This window comes from Symphalangus syndactylus, chromosome 1 (assembly GCF_028878055.3).
Source record: "Symphalangus syndactylus isolate Jambi chromosome 1, NHGRI_mSymSyn1-v2.1_pri, whole genome shotgun sequence".
Classification (NCBI taxonomy): domain Eukaryota; kingdom Metazoa; phylum Chordata; class Mammalia; order Primates; family Hylobatidae; genus Symphalangus; species Symphalangus syndactylus.
Genome location: NC_072423.2, coordinates 8,970,083 through 8,987,586, shown reverse-complemented (window position 1 = coordinate 8,987,586; position 17,504 = coordinate 8,970,083). Strand labels below are relative to the sequence as shown.

Genomic DNA, 17,504 nt, shown 5'->3' with positions numbered 1-17,504 from the left:
TATAACTAATTCATGAAAAAGGACTGACAGCAATTTGTGGCAGGGCTGTGTGGACAGCACGGTGTGATGGGATTAATTTGAACTGGGCAGGGTGTGGGGGGCAGGGCCAGCGGGGCCCTGGCGAGGCTGCCTGTGGAGAGTGGCACAGCTGTGCAGGGTGGGGGGCTGGTGCTGGGTGGGGGCCCGCAGACACAGGACCCATCTGCCTTTTATATGCATGCCTGACAGAGGCACATGCCGTGGCTCTCCTCCCAGAAATGGCACACAGGGCCTGTGCCAAAAGCCAGGGCCCAGGCACCTTCTGTGAGCCTAGCATGGCTGTGGGGTCAGAGCATCTTGTACTAGGATGTACCAGCAGCAAGCGGGGAGCAGGAGGCTCCGAGAGCCACTGCCCAAAGTGTTCATTGGCACTGTAGTTTCTCACGAAAATCCTGCACTTGTATACAGAGATTAAACAAATTACCAAAAAATGGGTGGTGGATGGTGGAATCCAAGTTTCTCACTGTTGGAGGGGGTGGTTAGAGGAAAAGATAGATGAGTGATAGATGATAGACAGATAGATACTAGATAATTAATAGATATGCATGGTTGATACATGGAGGTAGATAATAGAGAAAGGTAGATGAAAGATAAACAGAGGTAAATGTATAGATAGAGGTAAACATATAGACAGAGATAGAAATAGATGATACATAGGCAGACAGACAAAGAGATACATAGATAGATATAGATGATAGATAATCAATAGAGATAGATATGGATAGTTGATACATAGAGACAGATAATAGAGAAAGGTAGATGACAGATAAATAGAGGTAAATGTATAGAGATAGAAATAGATGATATATAGACAGACAGAGAGAGGTAGGTAGATAGACACACAGAAAGACAGAGACAGACCAATAGACCAATAGATAGTAGATAGATAGACAGATAGATAGATAGATAGATAGATAGATAGATAATAATTAGAGATTGAGGCATGTACACAGTTAGGCTTACATGCACATATTACAATGTGAAAAAGGCAGAGGGGTAGATCCTGAAAAAACCATCAGACCAATTCCTGTTCAAGGCCATTCTACAAAATACCTGACTGGTATCTCTCAAAACTGTCAAGGCCATCGAGAACAAGGAAAGTCTGAGAAACTCTCACAGCAAAGAGGATCTGAAGGAGACACCACAACTAGGCATGAGGTGGTGTCCTTGGTGGGATCCTGGACCAGGAAGGGGCATTAGGGAAAAGCTAATGAAATCCAGATAAAGGTGAGCGTCGCTGACACCACTGGCCCAGTGCCACTTCCTCAGTTGTGGCAAACACACCCTCATACCCAGAGGCGCTGACAGTAGAGGGTGGGGTGGAGGCCAGGCAGGTCGTCTTCTAACATTTTTGTAAATCTAAAGTTATCTTACAGTTAATGATGTAGTTAAATAGGACAAAAGTGAGGCTTTAAAGGAACCACCTGCCTCTGATTGGTCTTTGCTCTTTTTCCTGCCATGCCATTCTCCTACCGGGTTCTACTGTGACCCTTTATTCCTGTTTGAGGGGTGTGTGGAGTCTTCTGTGGTGGTGGCTGGAATGCTGTGTGGCCTGAGGGGGTTCCTCCTTTTTGTCTCTGTCCCATAGAAAGGGTAGGCTGAAGCAAGCAGAGAGATTCTGTGTCTTGCCTGAATCCTGCTCCTGCTGGAGGAGCAGCGCTTTCCAGAATGCCCACGGAGCTCCTGGTCCAGGGGCCGTGAACAGAGAGGAATTCTCCTACATGACCAAGGCTGAATCCTGCTCCTGCTCCATGGAGGGGCAGCGTTTTCCTGAACGCCCACCGAATACCTGGTCCAGGGGCCGTGAACAGAGAGGAATTCTCCTACATGATCCAGGCTGAGTGCACCTCCCACTTCCTCCTGCTGCATCTCAAACCTTCTAAGGCAGTTCATGCATTAAGCATTCCTTGTTGTCACACACCAGGGCATCTCGACATTTTACTTCTGCCTCAAATACCCCCAATTTATAATTCTCAGAGTTGTGTTTGAACTTTCTTTTCATGTTGGCTTAGAACTCGTGCGTCTTGTCTTTGTAACTTTCTAAAAGATTTAGTAAACAGCAGTGTATTCTGAAAAGTAAGGGACATGAAACATTCTTAGTTGAAATAGAAGGGAAAACAGTTAATTTCACTCTGGATGACAGTTTTTCAAGGAACAATGGTCTCTGGGAGTTGACAAGAGGCAGTAATGAGTGAGGGAGAGGAGAACTGAGTCACAGCTGCACAGGCAATCACTGGCGAACATCCACTCTCTTCCAGCCAGAATACCATTAATACGTGTGTCAGTCCGGAGTGAATCTCGCCGCGTGCGCGCTGCGCCGAGTCCAGGAGAGAAAATGAAGAGCATCCTCAGGGACAGGCCTTTCTTTTTCTCCGGGAGTCTTCATTATTCAGGCATTGTGATAGTTTTCCTTTATTTGTGTAAAGATTAAATTGCACATGATTTCTAATGTTTCTGCTACTCCAACTGTCATAGGTCGACGACCTTCATGCACGCAAGATAATAGATACATCGTCTGCTGTTCCGGCCACCGCTGTTCCTCCACAGCTCAGTACTTCCCCATTGTTACAAGTCGAAAGCAATTAAATAAAAATACAAGACAAGGCACCTCAAGGATGTTGAGGATTTCATATATATCTTTACGTGACCACATTTTAGCACAATCCCGTGCGATTATCTAGTGGAATGCTGAGAATCAGAAGTGATTCATGGGGGAAGTGAGATATTATTGAAGAAGACATTGCCTGGAAGAATTGCAGCATTGGAGCCTGGTGGGCAAACTCCCCACGTCTGAAACTTTCCATCGAGAGACTTCCGATGAGCCCCACCGTATTGATGGCATCTCTAGTTTGCTCAGCTTCCTCCTTGGCTACCCTATCCGCACATAAATTGAATGAATATTCAGGAAGCCCATCCTTGAAAAAAACAGAAAAGAAAAATAAAGGATAGTCCCACTTTTTTAGTGATTGTTCATAGGGCAGGGGTGTCTCTAATCATTGTTATTTCAGAAGAATGGCCCTGATGAATCACACACAGTTACGTGGGGAGTAGACTTCAAAGGTTACATTTTAAAAAGCACCTAACTCAGAAAAAATGGTAATGCCATTATGGATAGTAATCCCTTTTTGTTGAACCAAGAATTTTTCCGATGTCCCTATCTTTTCCCGCTGCTAACACCTTCCCCTTCCCACCCCATGAGAGTAGAAAGAGCTTCTTTCTATTGACTGAGCACCTCCCTGGATGACCTTGAATCCAACTGTCCTCAAATCCCTGTCAGCTAATTCCAGCTGTCTCTCTCCAGCAGGGGTCACATCCCCTCTCCAGAAGAGATTTCGGAAACATTCGACATTCATAAAACTGCAGTCCCTGCCCCTCCAGGACTCGGGATCCTCATGTTTGTTTCTGCTGCCATCTGTAGGTTGGTGTCCAGGCAAGATGCCCCTCCTCCACCACTGGCCTCCCCCCGGGCCCAGAGAGAAAGGGTGGCCCTGGGAGCTCTGCCTGGTCTAGGTCACAGCAATTCTCCTCCAGCCCTGACAATGCCATGGGTGGCAGAGCAAAGGGACCTTGGAACCCTGCTTCTCCTCTAAGCTCGTGGACATCTGCAGCAGTGCCTGTCTGCAGTCCTTGGGGAGATGCAGCCCCAGGGCTCCAGGATTGGGGTGCTCCGTGCCTCCTAGTCTCTGTCACACAAGCCATCCCCGCTACACATGTCCAGGGCAGGACCTCCGAATACTCTGATCAAAGCAGCCCAACCCTCCTTGCCCCAGTCAATAACGCACAGAGGTACTCCCCAAACTTCCTTATCACGGTGAGCCTCCAGGGGAGCCCCCGTGACCCCCACCCCGGGCATCCATATTTGTGACCCTCTACCACACTGAGTAGGGCTGACTGCCGAAGTGAGTGAGGGCAACCGGGCCATGAAGCTACCCCAGCTTCTGCCTCACTCTAACTTAGCTCCTGGCTCCGGGGGGAGAGGGGCCAGAGGACACCCCAGCACCCGTAGAGAGACACAGGGGTGGTGAGGAATGGGGCATCCAGCAGTAGCCCTCCAGGTGAGCCCCATCGAAGCAGAACCCGGCTAAGCCTCCAACGGCTGCAGCCTGGCCAGCATGTTGATAGCAGCTTCCCCGAAGAGCTGCTCCAGAATCACAGGTTCAGCTGATTCCAAACCTGTGACCCACAGAAACGAATGAGATGACAGCTATTCATCATCGCTGTTTTGGCATGCCGTGTCTGGGAGTAGTTTGTTGAGCAGCCGTTGATGGCTAAAGCACAGGCCGCACATTCTCATATCACCCCCATCTGAGGCCAGTGCCAGGGACTACCCAGGCCCGGGCCGCTCATCTCAAGGGGCTGTGTACCTGTGTCCCAGGAAGGGGTGACTCCATTCCTGCCCTCCCTACTTGCCCACCCCCAGCTTCCCCCTGCACCCTGGAGCTCACAGGCTTTTATGAGCTAAATCCCCTTCATCCAGAACCTCTTCCTCAAATTATTCACCTTCTCATGCTGGCGAAAACCTGGTGTTCAGCTGAAGACCCTGCTCTTCCTGGACTGGCTTCTCCCATCACTCCTGTCACTCCCCTTTCCTATCCCTATGCATTTCTACTCTGTTATCCTTTCTTCTTGGTTGAGCCTCTAGCTTCGAAAAGTGTGCCATTCACTATACCACCTACCAAGTCACACTTCCTCCTGAAGACCTTGCCCCTGGTCGCCATGAACTTCCTCCCGTGTTGCTTCTATAATATGCGTGGGGTCGCCATGAACTTCCTCCTGTATCGCTTCTATAATATGCGTGGGGTCGCCATGAACTTCCTCCTGTATCGCTTCTATAATATGCGTGGGGTCGCCATGAACTTCCTCCCGTATCCCTTCTATAATATGCGTGGGGTCGCCATGAACTTCCTCCTGTATCGCTTCTATAATATGTGTGGGGTCGCCATGAACTTCCTCCCGTGTTGCTTCTATAATATGCATGGGCTCGCCATGAACTTCCTCCCGTATCCCTTCTATAATATGCGTGGGGTCGCCATGAACTTCCTCTCATACTGCTTCTATAATATGTGTGGGGGTCACAGGATTCACATAGATAAGGCGTCTCCCTCTTGATCTCCTAGTTTACAACAACTTAACTTTCTATAACTTAAATTACTGCTGAAGATTCCTTTCTGTATTGTGGGGTAATATGATATACATTGGTCACTCCTACAATGATTTATACAGCAGTTTGAAACAGGAGGAGATTTGAAATGTTCCCAGCGCAGTCATCTATATGGAGACCCTGCTAAGGAACACCTGCAGCTACACACAGACAAGATGCTGTAGCAAGGAAGGGCACCCTCGAGAAGACGGTGCTGCCCCCACGGGGCCTCATGCCTCAGCAGAGCTGTGTGTGGTCAGGTGGTGTAGAATGGGACTCCAGTGTAGCACAGCATGCAAGAGTGGACACCCTGATGCTGCCCCCATGGACTCTGAGCACGCACCTTACCATTCTGTTCTCAAAAGTCATGCTCCTGAATCCTCACCTGGCTGCTCTGAGTCCTCCTCTCCCCAGACCTCCTCAGTGGGCACGAGTCCTCGATTTCAACTTCTCAGAGAAACTGTGTTGGCACCAACTATTAGGGTCATCTCTGCTCATGCTCCTTCTGAGTCGCCTCATGCTGAACAGCTCAGGAGTAGAGGAAAGAACAAAATATCAACGGAGTAAAACGGTGAGAGACCTCCCTGGCAAAGATCGGGCCCCCAGCAGCCTGCACATCCAAAATATGAGAAGCCCTGGCTGCATGTTTCAGACCAAAGATCAGGATCCCAGCCCCAATGTGGGCTGGTGCTCTGCCAAAAAGGGCCTACTGCTTATGAAGGTGAATATAGGATTTTAGTGAGAGAAAAAACAACAGCATGGGTTCTCTAACACCCCCACACCAAATTGGAGGCCTGGCGTCTCTCGGGGGTGCTGTCAGATGTGGCCGTGGCTGGGGAGGATCCCATGGGGCTCTGTTTCACAGCCCTGCAAATATACTTCACTCTACTAAAATGCACTGAAAACTGGTTCAGCTGTTAAGATTTACGTTATGTATTTTTTAGCACAATAAAAAATGTGCTCCTCATTTGATAAAGATGAAAAATAACATTAGAGACCTGTAACACTTTAGGTAGAGGCTTAACCCTGTGGTCAAAAAGACGCTGGTAGGAATCACTTTTTTTCTCCCACCCCACTTTTTTTTTGAGATGGAGTCTCGCTCTGTTGCCAGGCTGGAGTGCAGTGGCGTGACCTCGGCTCACTGCAACCTCTGCCTCCCAGGCTCCAGGAATTCCCCTGCCTCAGCCTCCCCAGTAGCTGGGACTATAGGCACCTGCCACCATGCTGGGCTAATTTTTTGTATTTTAGTAGAGACGGGGTTTCACCATGTTGGCCAGGGTGGTCTTCATCTCCTGACCTCATGATCCACCTGCCTCTGCCTCCCAAAGTGCTGGGATTACAGGTGTGAGATACTGCACCCGGCCAGGAATCACTTTTTTATTCATTTGACAAATATTTGTAGAGTGGCAGCAGTTTTAGGTCACTGTGTTTTGCACTAGAAATATCATCATCAGATGAAAAGGACTTTTTTCTGTCTTTAAGAACTTATAGTCCTGTAAGGGGGTGGGACTTTGTATAACCATCTCCCATATATTCACTTAAACGTGGGGCAAGTGCTAGCAGGAGGGAGGACCAGAACAGTAGGGCAGCTGGCACCAGACAGATCCTATAAGCTGGGATGTGGAGAGTTACTAGGATGAAAGTAAAGGTGGGAAAGGGAAGAATGGAGGTCGAGGGCATTCGAGATGCAGGAATCTGTAGCACGAGATTCCAGAGTAGGGGACCACAGGGCTGTGGAGTACGGAGATAAGGCTGGGCTCTCCTGGCCAAGGGTAAAAGTGGTACAAAATGAAATCACTGAGCTCAGAAGAGCCTGCTCTAGGTCCATGAAGACACATGCACGTGTGTGGTCATCGCAGCAGAAAGACACTTGCATGCGTGTGTCTGTTGGAGCATAAAGACACAGGCACCTGTGTGTCCACCGCAGCCTAAAAGACACAGGCATGTGTGTGTCCGCCACAGCATAAAGACACAGGCATGTGTGTGTCTGCCGCAGCATAAAGACACAGGCACATGTGTGCCCGTCACAGCATAAAGACACGTGCACATGAGTGTCCACGGCAGCATAAAGACTCATGCACACATATGTCCATCACAGCATCAAGACACTTGCATGTGTGTGTCCGTCAGAGCATAAAGACACATGCACATGTGTGTTCATCGCAGCATAAAGACACATGCACACATATGTCCATCACAGCATCAAGACACTTGCATGCATATGTCCATCACAGCACTTTTCACAATAACAAAATCATGGGATCACCCTAAATGTCCATCAACAGAAGATTGGGTGCAGAAAATGTGGTCCATATACACCATGGAATACTACATAGCTATGAAGAAGAACAAAATTATGTCCTCTTCAGTAACATGGGAGGAACTGGAGGCCATTATCCTTAGAAACCTAATCCAGGAACAGAAAATCAAATACTGTACATTCTCACAAATGGGAGCTAAGCTTTGACTATTCATGGACACGTGCACTGGAGGGTGGAGGGTGGGAAGAGAAAGAGGAGTGGTAAACTATCCATCAGGTACTAGGCTTATTACCTAGATGACAAAATATTTTGTACACCAAACTGTGACACACAAGTTACCTATATCACAAGCCTGCACATGTACCTCTGAAACTGAAATAAAAGTTAAGAATAAATAATAAATTTAAATAACTGGGGGGAATAAAGAACGTTGGGCTTTATCTTGAGAAACTGGCAAGCCATTGAAGGTTTTTAAACAAAGCAGAGGTGTGAACAGACTTACCTTTTTACCAGGGAATTCCCCATTAGCAAGGAGGAGACCAGAACGGTAGTGTGTGTGAGAATTGGGGTGTGCAGCAGGCAGATGTGAATGAGGAGAGAACATTGTGAAGGCTGCCGTGTGCGTGCAGAAGCCTCTCATAGGTTCCCAGGGACTCAGTTCAAGGTTTTATGCTTATAGAAGCTTCAAACTTTCCTCTAGCAGCGTGCACAGAGTCCTGATTAGTGGAATTCCTCATATGAAATACACATCTCAAGACAGCACGGTCACTTCCAAATAGAGTCTTTCGGGAGAGAATTGTAAACTAGATTTTTGCCTTCATTATAAATTCCCGATTCACCATTCAATTATTCAATTACATAATTTCCTTTTCTGGGAAGTAACAAGCTTCTTTTGTTTTACATTTCCCCTTAGAGTTTGAAGTGTGTTTTGATCGTTTGTAGACGTTTGTAAAAAAAGGCAGGATAGACGTCTGGGTCTTCGTCACAGTGAAGGATCCTGGGCAGGAGCTCTTGGCATTCTCATGCCTTTCTAGAGTGACTTTTCCGCAGCTCTTGCCTGGTGCTGCCACCACAGAGGAGAGTCCACCCTCTGGCAGTGGTGTCCAAGCAGGACAGTTGGTTATGCGCGTGTGCTGAGTCTGCAGCCCAAAGCTGGCACTGGAAGAGCCGAGGGCAGGTGAGACGTGGACCAGAATCAGCAGCCTCCCTGTGGGCTAACTTTGAACCCCTGCAGACAACATCTGGTGCTATGTCTTAGAGGAGCCTGCAGAAGCCAACACTGAGACGTTCACTTAGGTTTGAAACACAAAGTTGCCACTGTCCATGCCACCAAATGCTCTGTTAGGATGCAGGACTGTCCGCTGTGACTCCCTCTGCATTTTCCCACAGGTTCTATTCTCTCCACTTGCCTTCAGTTGCTCACTGAGGTCCTCTGGCAGAGACAGCGTGCACAGACCCAGGAAAGCATGGCAGGTGGGTGGAAGGACCCTCTGTGGGACAACCACTTCTCGGGATGCTGGGATGGTGCCCTCCAGACCCTGGTTTCCCTCAGAAGGCTCCCCGTGCCCCTTCCTCCGGGAGCTGAGTTTGCTCGTCACTGTGGAGGCCACTTGTACAATACGCTTCCGGGGTGCCCCCACATCTCAGCTGTCCCTTCTCAACTGTGGGTGCTTTAAAAGTGGGGCTCATGCTTTACTGATTTTTCTCTCTCCAGTGCATTCTTATAATTGACATGCAACGTAACTTTAAAACAATAGTTTAAAAATTCATCTATCAGAAGATATCAAGGCCTAACATAAATTTTAGTAACCCTCCAAATCTGATATATTTTTTAAGAATTTCTGCATTCATCGCATTGCTATGATTTGACATTTTCTGCCCACCATGTGTAGCCCTGCGATTTGCTTGTTCTGGCCCACACTAGATAAACCTGGTCTGCCAAGTTTTCTCAAATCTTCTTATCTAAAATCTTATTCAACCACTCAGAAAGTAGAAGAATTTACTCCAACAAAAATAGCACGAGCCCGCTCCCTTCATACCAGGGCATCATTTCTCCTGAGGAGTTTGACATTGACAATTTTAAAGGTTAACAAATTTCCTGAAATTCTTTGAAAAGTTAGTAGCTTGTCATGTTTGATACTACTGAGATGCCCATCACCTCTGAAACAGATTGGCCAAATCCTCAGGCAGCAGAGGAATTCGAGTGGAGACCTGAAAGGCAGGCTTTGGACTAAGGTAAGAGTTAAAATCACTGAGATCTAAGCCCATATTGAAATCGAAGCTGTGTTTCTTCAGCACCTACGCACCCTAAATCTGTGCGCGCACGAAGGCTCCATGGCCGTCCCACACCAGCCTCTGCTCATCCCTCCCCCACCCAGAGCACTTGGGGTGACTGCCCCCTCACTCCTCAGCTGGGAGAGGAAGTCCGCCATCCGAGCCCTACACCCTCATGGAATGTGCCTCTTCCTCCAGCACCCCAGCCATACTCCTACAATAAATGTGTTTTTCAAATCATAATTGGAAACAGTTAAAAATGAATAGAAAATGCAAAGGATTTTCAGTTAACTTTTTTCAGCCTATTAATATTTTCCTAAGCAAGATTTAATTCAATGGCACATTAAACGGATTCAGTAAATGACTGTGTGGTATATTAATGGTAATACAAACACTCAGGCATGGACAAGCTGCAAGACTTCTTTAGTGAATGCACAATATCCAATGAAACTGGAGCAGGAAGCCTTGTTACTATCATTCTGTGTGGTATATGTCTGTATGGGTGTGTAGGGGTGTGTTTAAGTATGCGTGTGTTCCTGTGGGGGATGTGTTTGAGTGTGTGTATATGCAGGTACCTGTGTGTCTGTGTGTGCATGTGTTTCTGTGTGCATAGTTGTGTGTGGGTATGTGTCTCTGTGTAGAAGTGTGTGTTTGTGTGCATGGATGTGTTGCATGTGAACATGTGTGTGGCATGTATGTATTTTGTGTGTGTCTTGTGTGGGGCATGTGTCTACGTATGTGTGTACTTGTGTATTGTGTGTTTACATGTGAACATGTGTGTAGATGTATATGTGTATAGCATGTGTGTAGGCTGCATGTGTATGTGCATATGCGTTTGCATGTGCAGGTTTATATGTTTGTGCATATATGTGTGCATATATGTACGTATGTTTTTGTGGGTGCATTTGTGCGTGTGTTGTCAGTGCCTGTGTATGTGTGTGTGCATGAATATTTGGGTGTGGGGACATGTGCATTGCACATGTGTGTGTGCCTGTTTGTGAGCACGGACACTATTTGCCCTGCCCACTGATCGTCTCCCTTCCCTGTCTCAGATACTCACTTGTTCCTCTCCTGAGATACCTGTCTGCACCATGATTTCTACGGGCTTACTTCATTACCATACATCATCCGGTTCAAAGTCAAACCTGATCAATTAAAGACCAAAAAATAAAACAGCAAAGTGGCTAGCTGCACTCCTTCTGAGTAAATGACAATTAGCAAACAGACAAGCCTTCATTGTTTCCTTCATTAACAGAAAATAGTACACCGGGCTACTTGGAGGATTTTTGGTTAATCGGTGGCATCCATCTGCAGCCTTTGTTTAGCAGGTCTGTGCGGCTCTCCTCTCCGGCACGAGCATGTTTATCATGGTCTCCTGAAAGCCCAGAAGCCCATAGGTCAGAGAACAGCGTTTTGATGGATTATAGGATTGTAACTGTCCCTGCCAGTTGACAGCTTTTATTGGCTGGGAGGATGAGCCTGTAAACCTTTATATAATTATTGTATTAAAGGCACTGTGCCTCTGTGTTGCTGGCGCTTGTTCAGGGATCAATGTGGAGATAATTTCAAAAATGAATAGTAAGTATTGATCGTCCCATGGTGGGGCCTTATCAGCGGCTGAGGCCGAGGGCTGCAGATTATAACTTCAATGTCATTTATGATGATATGATGCGCATTGCCGGGGAGCAATTTAAACAAAGGGCTGATTTAATTCGCAGTGGATTTTTGTAGTGTGATGGGTAATAAATCACAATCTATGTAATTTTTAGAAATGAACACATGTTGGCAGTAGTTCAGGGCAGTTCCTAAGAGATCTGAAAATGACCAGGGAGGGGAAATATCAGCCGAGAACCCCCTCTGAATGATTGGGCTTTGCTTGATTCTGGCATTCACATGACCTTGGGGTCCCTGCTGGCAGCTGCTGGTTAATTTTCTTCACTGAGGACACAGTTTAACTTTCTATCTGTCTGCCAATTACCTGACATTTTCAACTTATCACCTTCTATTTTTTAAATGATTTGAGGCACATCCACATTTTGACATTTTTTTTAAAGCAAGTATTCATTCTGTTGCTGCAGAGGCATCTCTCTGCCATTCTGCTGTAGTAGCCCTCTTCTATTTCCCCTCACGAAAATTAACATCAGTTTACATAACCACATAAAGAGACAATTAGGGCATTTTATTGTAATTTTCAATACTTCCTTGGTTAGATGCTGCCAACTTCTAAATTTCAACCTTAGCCGTAGACTCATGCATGGAGACTCACAAATCATCTCGTAGGAAATTATACTCAGTGGTCCTTGTTTGAAGAAGGTTCTACCCTTTAAAAATAAATCATTATAAAGTAAATCATTAAGGAATATCGGAACAACATGAACAGATTCATTAAGCCCTCTAAAATTAGAAAAAATGAAGCAACAGTCATGAATTGTAACTTGTTGATTTCAGTTATTATAATACTAACAGTATATTTTATATCCATTCATTTCAGAGGAAGCAAATTTTGATATTTCAAGGATATTGGATGCAGATCCCTAGGAAAGAGTATTAAAGGATTAGAAAACTAAAAATAGAATCCAGGCTGGGTCTGCAAAAGGCGCAATGGTTCTCTCAGGTCCACACCGATGCTGATGTGGAATCTCAACGCCAGTGCCGCTGTGCCGGGGCCGCATCTGTCACTGTGCGCCCCTGTTTAAGCGTCCTTTAACTGGGGGAGGAACAGGTAAATTAGAGAATCTTATATCCGAGGCCAGGTTTTGTACTACATGACTCAGACTCAGTGAGCGAGGGCGTGTTCTTGGAGGGCAGATTTCCCAGCCTATGGATTTATAACCCTTCCTCCATGACCTGGGATTCTGCAGCTTCAACTTACAGCTCGCAGGCCTGAGCCCCCGAGAGCCCAAAATTAGAAGACATCTTGTGTGATATTATCTCTTGATTGCCTGGTTCGTTGTTTTTACATTTTTAGTCTTTCTTATTTTCTAAAAATAATCGTGAAGCCCTAACCTTTCCCCTCTCAGATCAATTCATGGTGAAAACACTTTCATTGTATTTAAAATAGTTGACCCGTACTATTTTTTAAAACGTGTTGCACAAACCGGGGCCTGTTGGGGGGTGGGAGGCAAGGGGAGGGGGAGCATTAGGACAAATACCTAATGCATTCATGCACGTAGGGCTTAAAACCTACAGGACGGGTTAACGGGCGCAGCAAACCACCGTGGCACATGTATACGTGTGTAACAAACCTGCACGCTCAGCACATGTATCCCAGAACTTAAAATAAAAAAATAAAAAAATGAAAAAAAACATGTGCTGCCCTCACAGTGCCCGTGAGTGAGCGTGCTCATTCTGCTCATCCACCCAACACTTAGTCTACTTGCAAATACAGGACTTAATACTCATGATCTCACAGACACCCCCAACACACACCCCCACTCTGTATCTCTCAATCTCTCAAGGCAGCTTCCTCCCTCGTCTTCACTGCGTTTCTCTCTTACCTTATGGAGAACACTTTTGCTACCTTTCATTTTTCCTCTTCGATTTTTCCCTAACCTCATCATAAAAAAAATCACTCCCCCAACCCTCACCAATATATTACAACCAAATTATATGTAAAAGATCTGAATGGAACCCCGTCATCTTGGGAATAGCATATGGATTCCAATAATAAGTCACAATTTCTATCCTCTGCCCCAGCCTGTGCTATGTACGGCTCCTGCCTACAAAAACTCCACTTCCCAAAACTCAGTTTCCTTCCGTTCCATGTGGTGCCCAGGAATGTTTGTTCTGCGCCTACAGTGGCTTCCTCTGAAGATATTCCTAAGAGAGATGGCTTTTCCTTCACATAAAGATATTGCATCCTCTAGCTTCGATGTTTGACTTATAGTCTAGATTTTGCCATTTCGCATAAAAATGTTGAAATAAACTTAATACAACAGACATTTATCCAGCCCCTACTGTACGCCGAGCATGATGCCAAATCCTAGAGGCACAAAGATCCTAGGATTAAGCCTCTATCTGTAAGGAGCTCCTAGCACAGAACGTAAGAGCCACATGACAGTGGGTCCATTTGAACCTGTTACTGGGAATACAGCAGTAGGAGTGCTGGATATGGAGGGTCCAGGGCCCTGGGGTCAATGGCATTGACATCCAGCTGCAATCCCACATAGGGTTTCTCAGAGAAGACAGCGGCTGAACCAGGGGCGAACGAGGATGTGTTAGGGTGCGCTAGGCGCACATGTCTAGTTAAGAGGAGCAGTGTGTACAAAGATGTGAAGCTGTGAAACAGTCTCGGAAGTTGGAGAGAAAGTCTTGGGAGTGAGGGAAGGGGAGGCTGGGAAACAGGCACCAGTACTGGAATGCGTAAAAATGGCAGAAATAATGTTCAAGGACAAGGGTTACTTTTAATCTCACCGTTTCCATATTCTACTCTTCCGATGAATTTTCCATTTAATAGCTTCTTAAGTAATCATTTTGGAAAGTTATACCAATAAAATACTCTAGTCTGTAAGTTTTCCCCAATTTAAGGCCTCATTACCTCCCATAGTAAAAGTACAGTGACATTCTCAGCACTGTACTGTACTTAAGGGCCAGTGTGCGTTTCATGAAGAAGATGCCTTTCAAGTTGTGAGTTTCCTAATGTTTCTACGATTTCATTTCTAATGTTATAATTAATTGATTTTCAACCTAAATGTGGTACTTCCCCTCTACAATTAGAAATGTGAAATATAAGAAAAAACTTACATTGTATGCTTTTTATGTGTGGTTCATTTTGGTTTGCACTAATTTCAGTATATTCTTGATAATGCCGTCCTGGTAGAACACATGACAGGAAAATATCTGTCCTGAAGCATTTATCTGATTTTAACGATTATAGTAATTAAATTTTAAAGCATGACCATAAGTTAGAAAGAAATAAAAAGTTGATATCCTTCAAGTGACTTAATTTGCATTAATGATAATCATATTATAGAACGTTTTATTTTACTTATTTTTTTCTTTTTTTGAGATGAGGTCTCATTCTGTCACCCAGGCTGATGTGCAGTGGTGTGATCTCGGTTCACTGCAACCTCCACTTTCTGGACTCAACTGATCCTCCTGCCTCAGCCTCCCCAGTAGCTGACACTACAGGCATGTGCCACCATGCCCAGCTAATTTTTGTATTTTTTGTGGCGACAACCATGTTCCCCAGGCTGGTCTCAAATTCCTGAGCTCAAGCAATCCTCACACCTTAGCCTCCCAAAGTGCTGAGATTACAAGTATGAGCCACCGCACCCAGCCAGCATTTTATTTTTAAATATTGTAGTTTCTCTTATCTTTGCAATGAAGATGTGAAAGGAAACATTATTTTATTCATATGTTAATATTATTAATAATAAGAATAATCTTCATTTATTAAATATTTCTAAATATGAAGCAGACACAGCGACCACATTTTTCATATACGAGCTCACTTGGTCTTTCAGGCGCTCTGAGACAGTTGCTTTTACTGTTCCCATTTTGCAGATGAGGTTACAGAACATACCATCCCTCCAAGCCCACGCAGCTCAGTGAAGTGAGGTGAAGTGAGTCCAGCTCAGTTCTGAGTCCAAATCTTACGTTTCAAACTTAATCAGGCTCTACAAAAGACATTGGTTCCCTAAGTGAATTACATCCTAAACAATTTTAAAGAATTAAGAATATATTATGCTTTTTTTTTGAGATCTTGAGCTAAGAAGACTTTATTATACTTCTACATTCTCTATTCTGAAAATATCTACCATCATATTTGGGGAAAAGAACAATAAAATTTTACCTTATGTTTACATGAGAAGGTTAAATATTTTAACTTTATCCACACCTCTGACAGTCTTGGACTTCGCCTGAGCCCTGTGATCCTGGAAAATGGTGAAGGGTAGGAAATCTCACCACGGTGTTGCTGCAGAGAGCTCACTACAAGCTGCCGCCCTCCCCATGCGGCTTAGGTGAGATCCAGATGAGTCCCTCAAACTCCGTGCCTCATGCATGATTAGCTGTATCGCTTGTTCCCGCTGATGTGTCAGACGTCATGCTTGGGAGTCAAACACGGGCCAAGCTTTCCACCTTCTCCAGGTCCCCACACACAGTCTGAGCCCCACAGACAGCCCTGTCACCAGCCCCTCCTGAGAACAGACCAACCTCGAGGGAAAGCATTCCCGGACCTACACACCCAGTTTCTCTAGCTCTGTTCACTTCTCCTTAGAAAAGAAAAACCCTTTTCCTAATCCTTGGGGGACATGCAGACCTTACAGCTGGAGGCTTCTCCCCATGGCAATGACCTCCTCCCTCCGTGGCCATTGTCACTTTCTCTCCTTTGCAATAACCCTGCTGAATGTCGTCTCTCTTTGCCAAGTCTGGGTTTATTTTTTATTGGACACCATTTTTTATCAGCACAGAATAAAAATTGACTGTTCAGTGATTCTACTTTTATTAAGTAAATTGCATCTCCTTCATCAGGTGACCCGATCCCAGTTCTACCAGCACAACACACACAGCTGCCCAGTCACCTCACCTCCAGAAGTTCCACCGGGAATTAGAGGAGACTTTGGAAAAATTATTTTAAATGGTAATAAATTCTGTGCATATTAAAAGGTAAAAGAGAGGGTGGTTTTGATGTCCTTTAGTATAAACTCTATACAATTAAAGAAACTGCCACGCTTCCATTTTTCCTAAATGTTTACCAACATGGACATGAGTAACAATGTGAAGATCAAACACTCTAACTCCAAGAATAGAGGCTGAGGGCAGGTTATCTGGCAAGCGCCATTGCGGGGCACCACCTGGCCAAGATGCCCCGAGCCCCTCATATATGTAAGCACACATACAACTCTTGCTTACTCGTGTTAGTGGTTGGGGTCAGAGATGCAGATAAATCAATGTATCCGACTATTCTAAAATAATTACTATTGATCCATGCAGGACTGGAATTCTTGCCTTTATATTTAAATATTGATATATATGACACCCTGGAAATCCAAAGCCTTTGAAGTAAAATGATAATGACACCTTCTAAATTTACCCATCTCAATCGGGCTAGCACACACTCTGGTTTCCCAGTGCCTATCTCTTCTCCCGCTCTCCTCCACCCAGCAGAACAGACCACCTACTGCAATATGCTAGAACTGCCAGCAATGAGTGACACACTCAACTAGAACAATTGGAGGATTTTCATAAGGGGCTGCTCACGTAGGAGTGGGCGGGTCACAGGGGGCCACAAGAACTTACTAGGAGTGGGTGCAGGCTCTTCTCCTGAGACTGAACTGGAGCAAGGGAAGACCTCGCTGGGACCTGCAGTGACAAGAAACACTAGGACAATGGAATGTCACTACACCGCCAAAATGTGTGGAGCCATTTGTGTTCCCTCTCCTTCTCAGGAGAAGATCTGGGCTGGAAGTGCTGGTTTATGGTTTGTTAGTGTATTAGTCCGTTTTCACGCTACTGATAAAAGACCTACCGGAGACCAGGCAATTTACAAAAGAAAGAGACTTAATTGTACTCACAGTTTCACGTGGCTGGGGAGGCCTCACAATCATGGCAGAAGGCAAGGAGAGGCAAATCACATCTTACGTGGATGGCGGCAGGCAAAAAGAGAGCTTATGCAGCGAAACTCCCGTTTTTATGACCATCAGATCTCGTGAGACCCATTCACTATCACGAGAACAGCACGGGAAAGACCCGCCCCCATAACTCAATCACTTCACACCAGGTCCCTCCCACCACACATGGGAATTCAAGATGAGATTTGAGTAGGGACACAGCCAAACCGCATCAGT

General features: G+C 45.6%; 1 long non-coding RNA gene across 1 annotated transcript; it reads right to left on the bottom strand.

Annotated features, from left to right (window-relative positions):
• Positions 1 to 11,874: 11,874 nt before the first annotated feature.
• On the bottom strand, positions 11,875 to 17,302 carry LOC129489375 (uncharacterized). Its single transcript, XR_008659960.1, has 3 exons — positions 17,232 to 17,302; positions 15,509 to 15,590; positions 11,875 to 12,035 (listed from the first exon to the last, which is right to left on the bottom strand). It is a non-coding gene; the product is annotated as an uncharacterized lncRNA (long non-coding RNA).
• Positions 17,303 to 17,504: the final 202 nt, after the last annotated feature.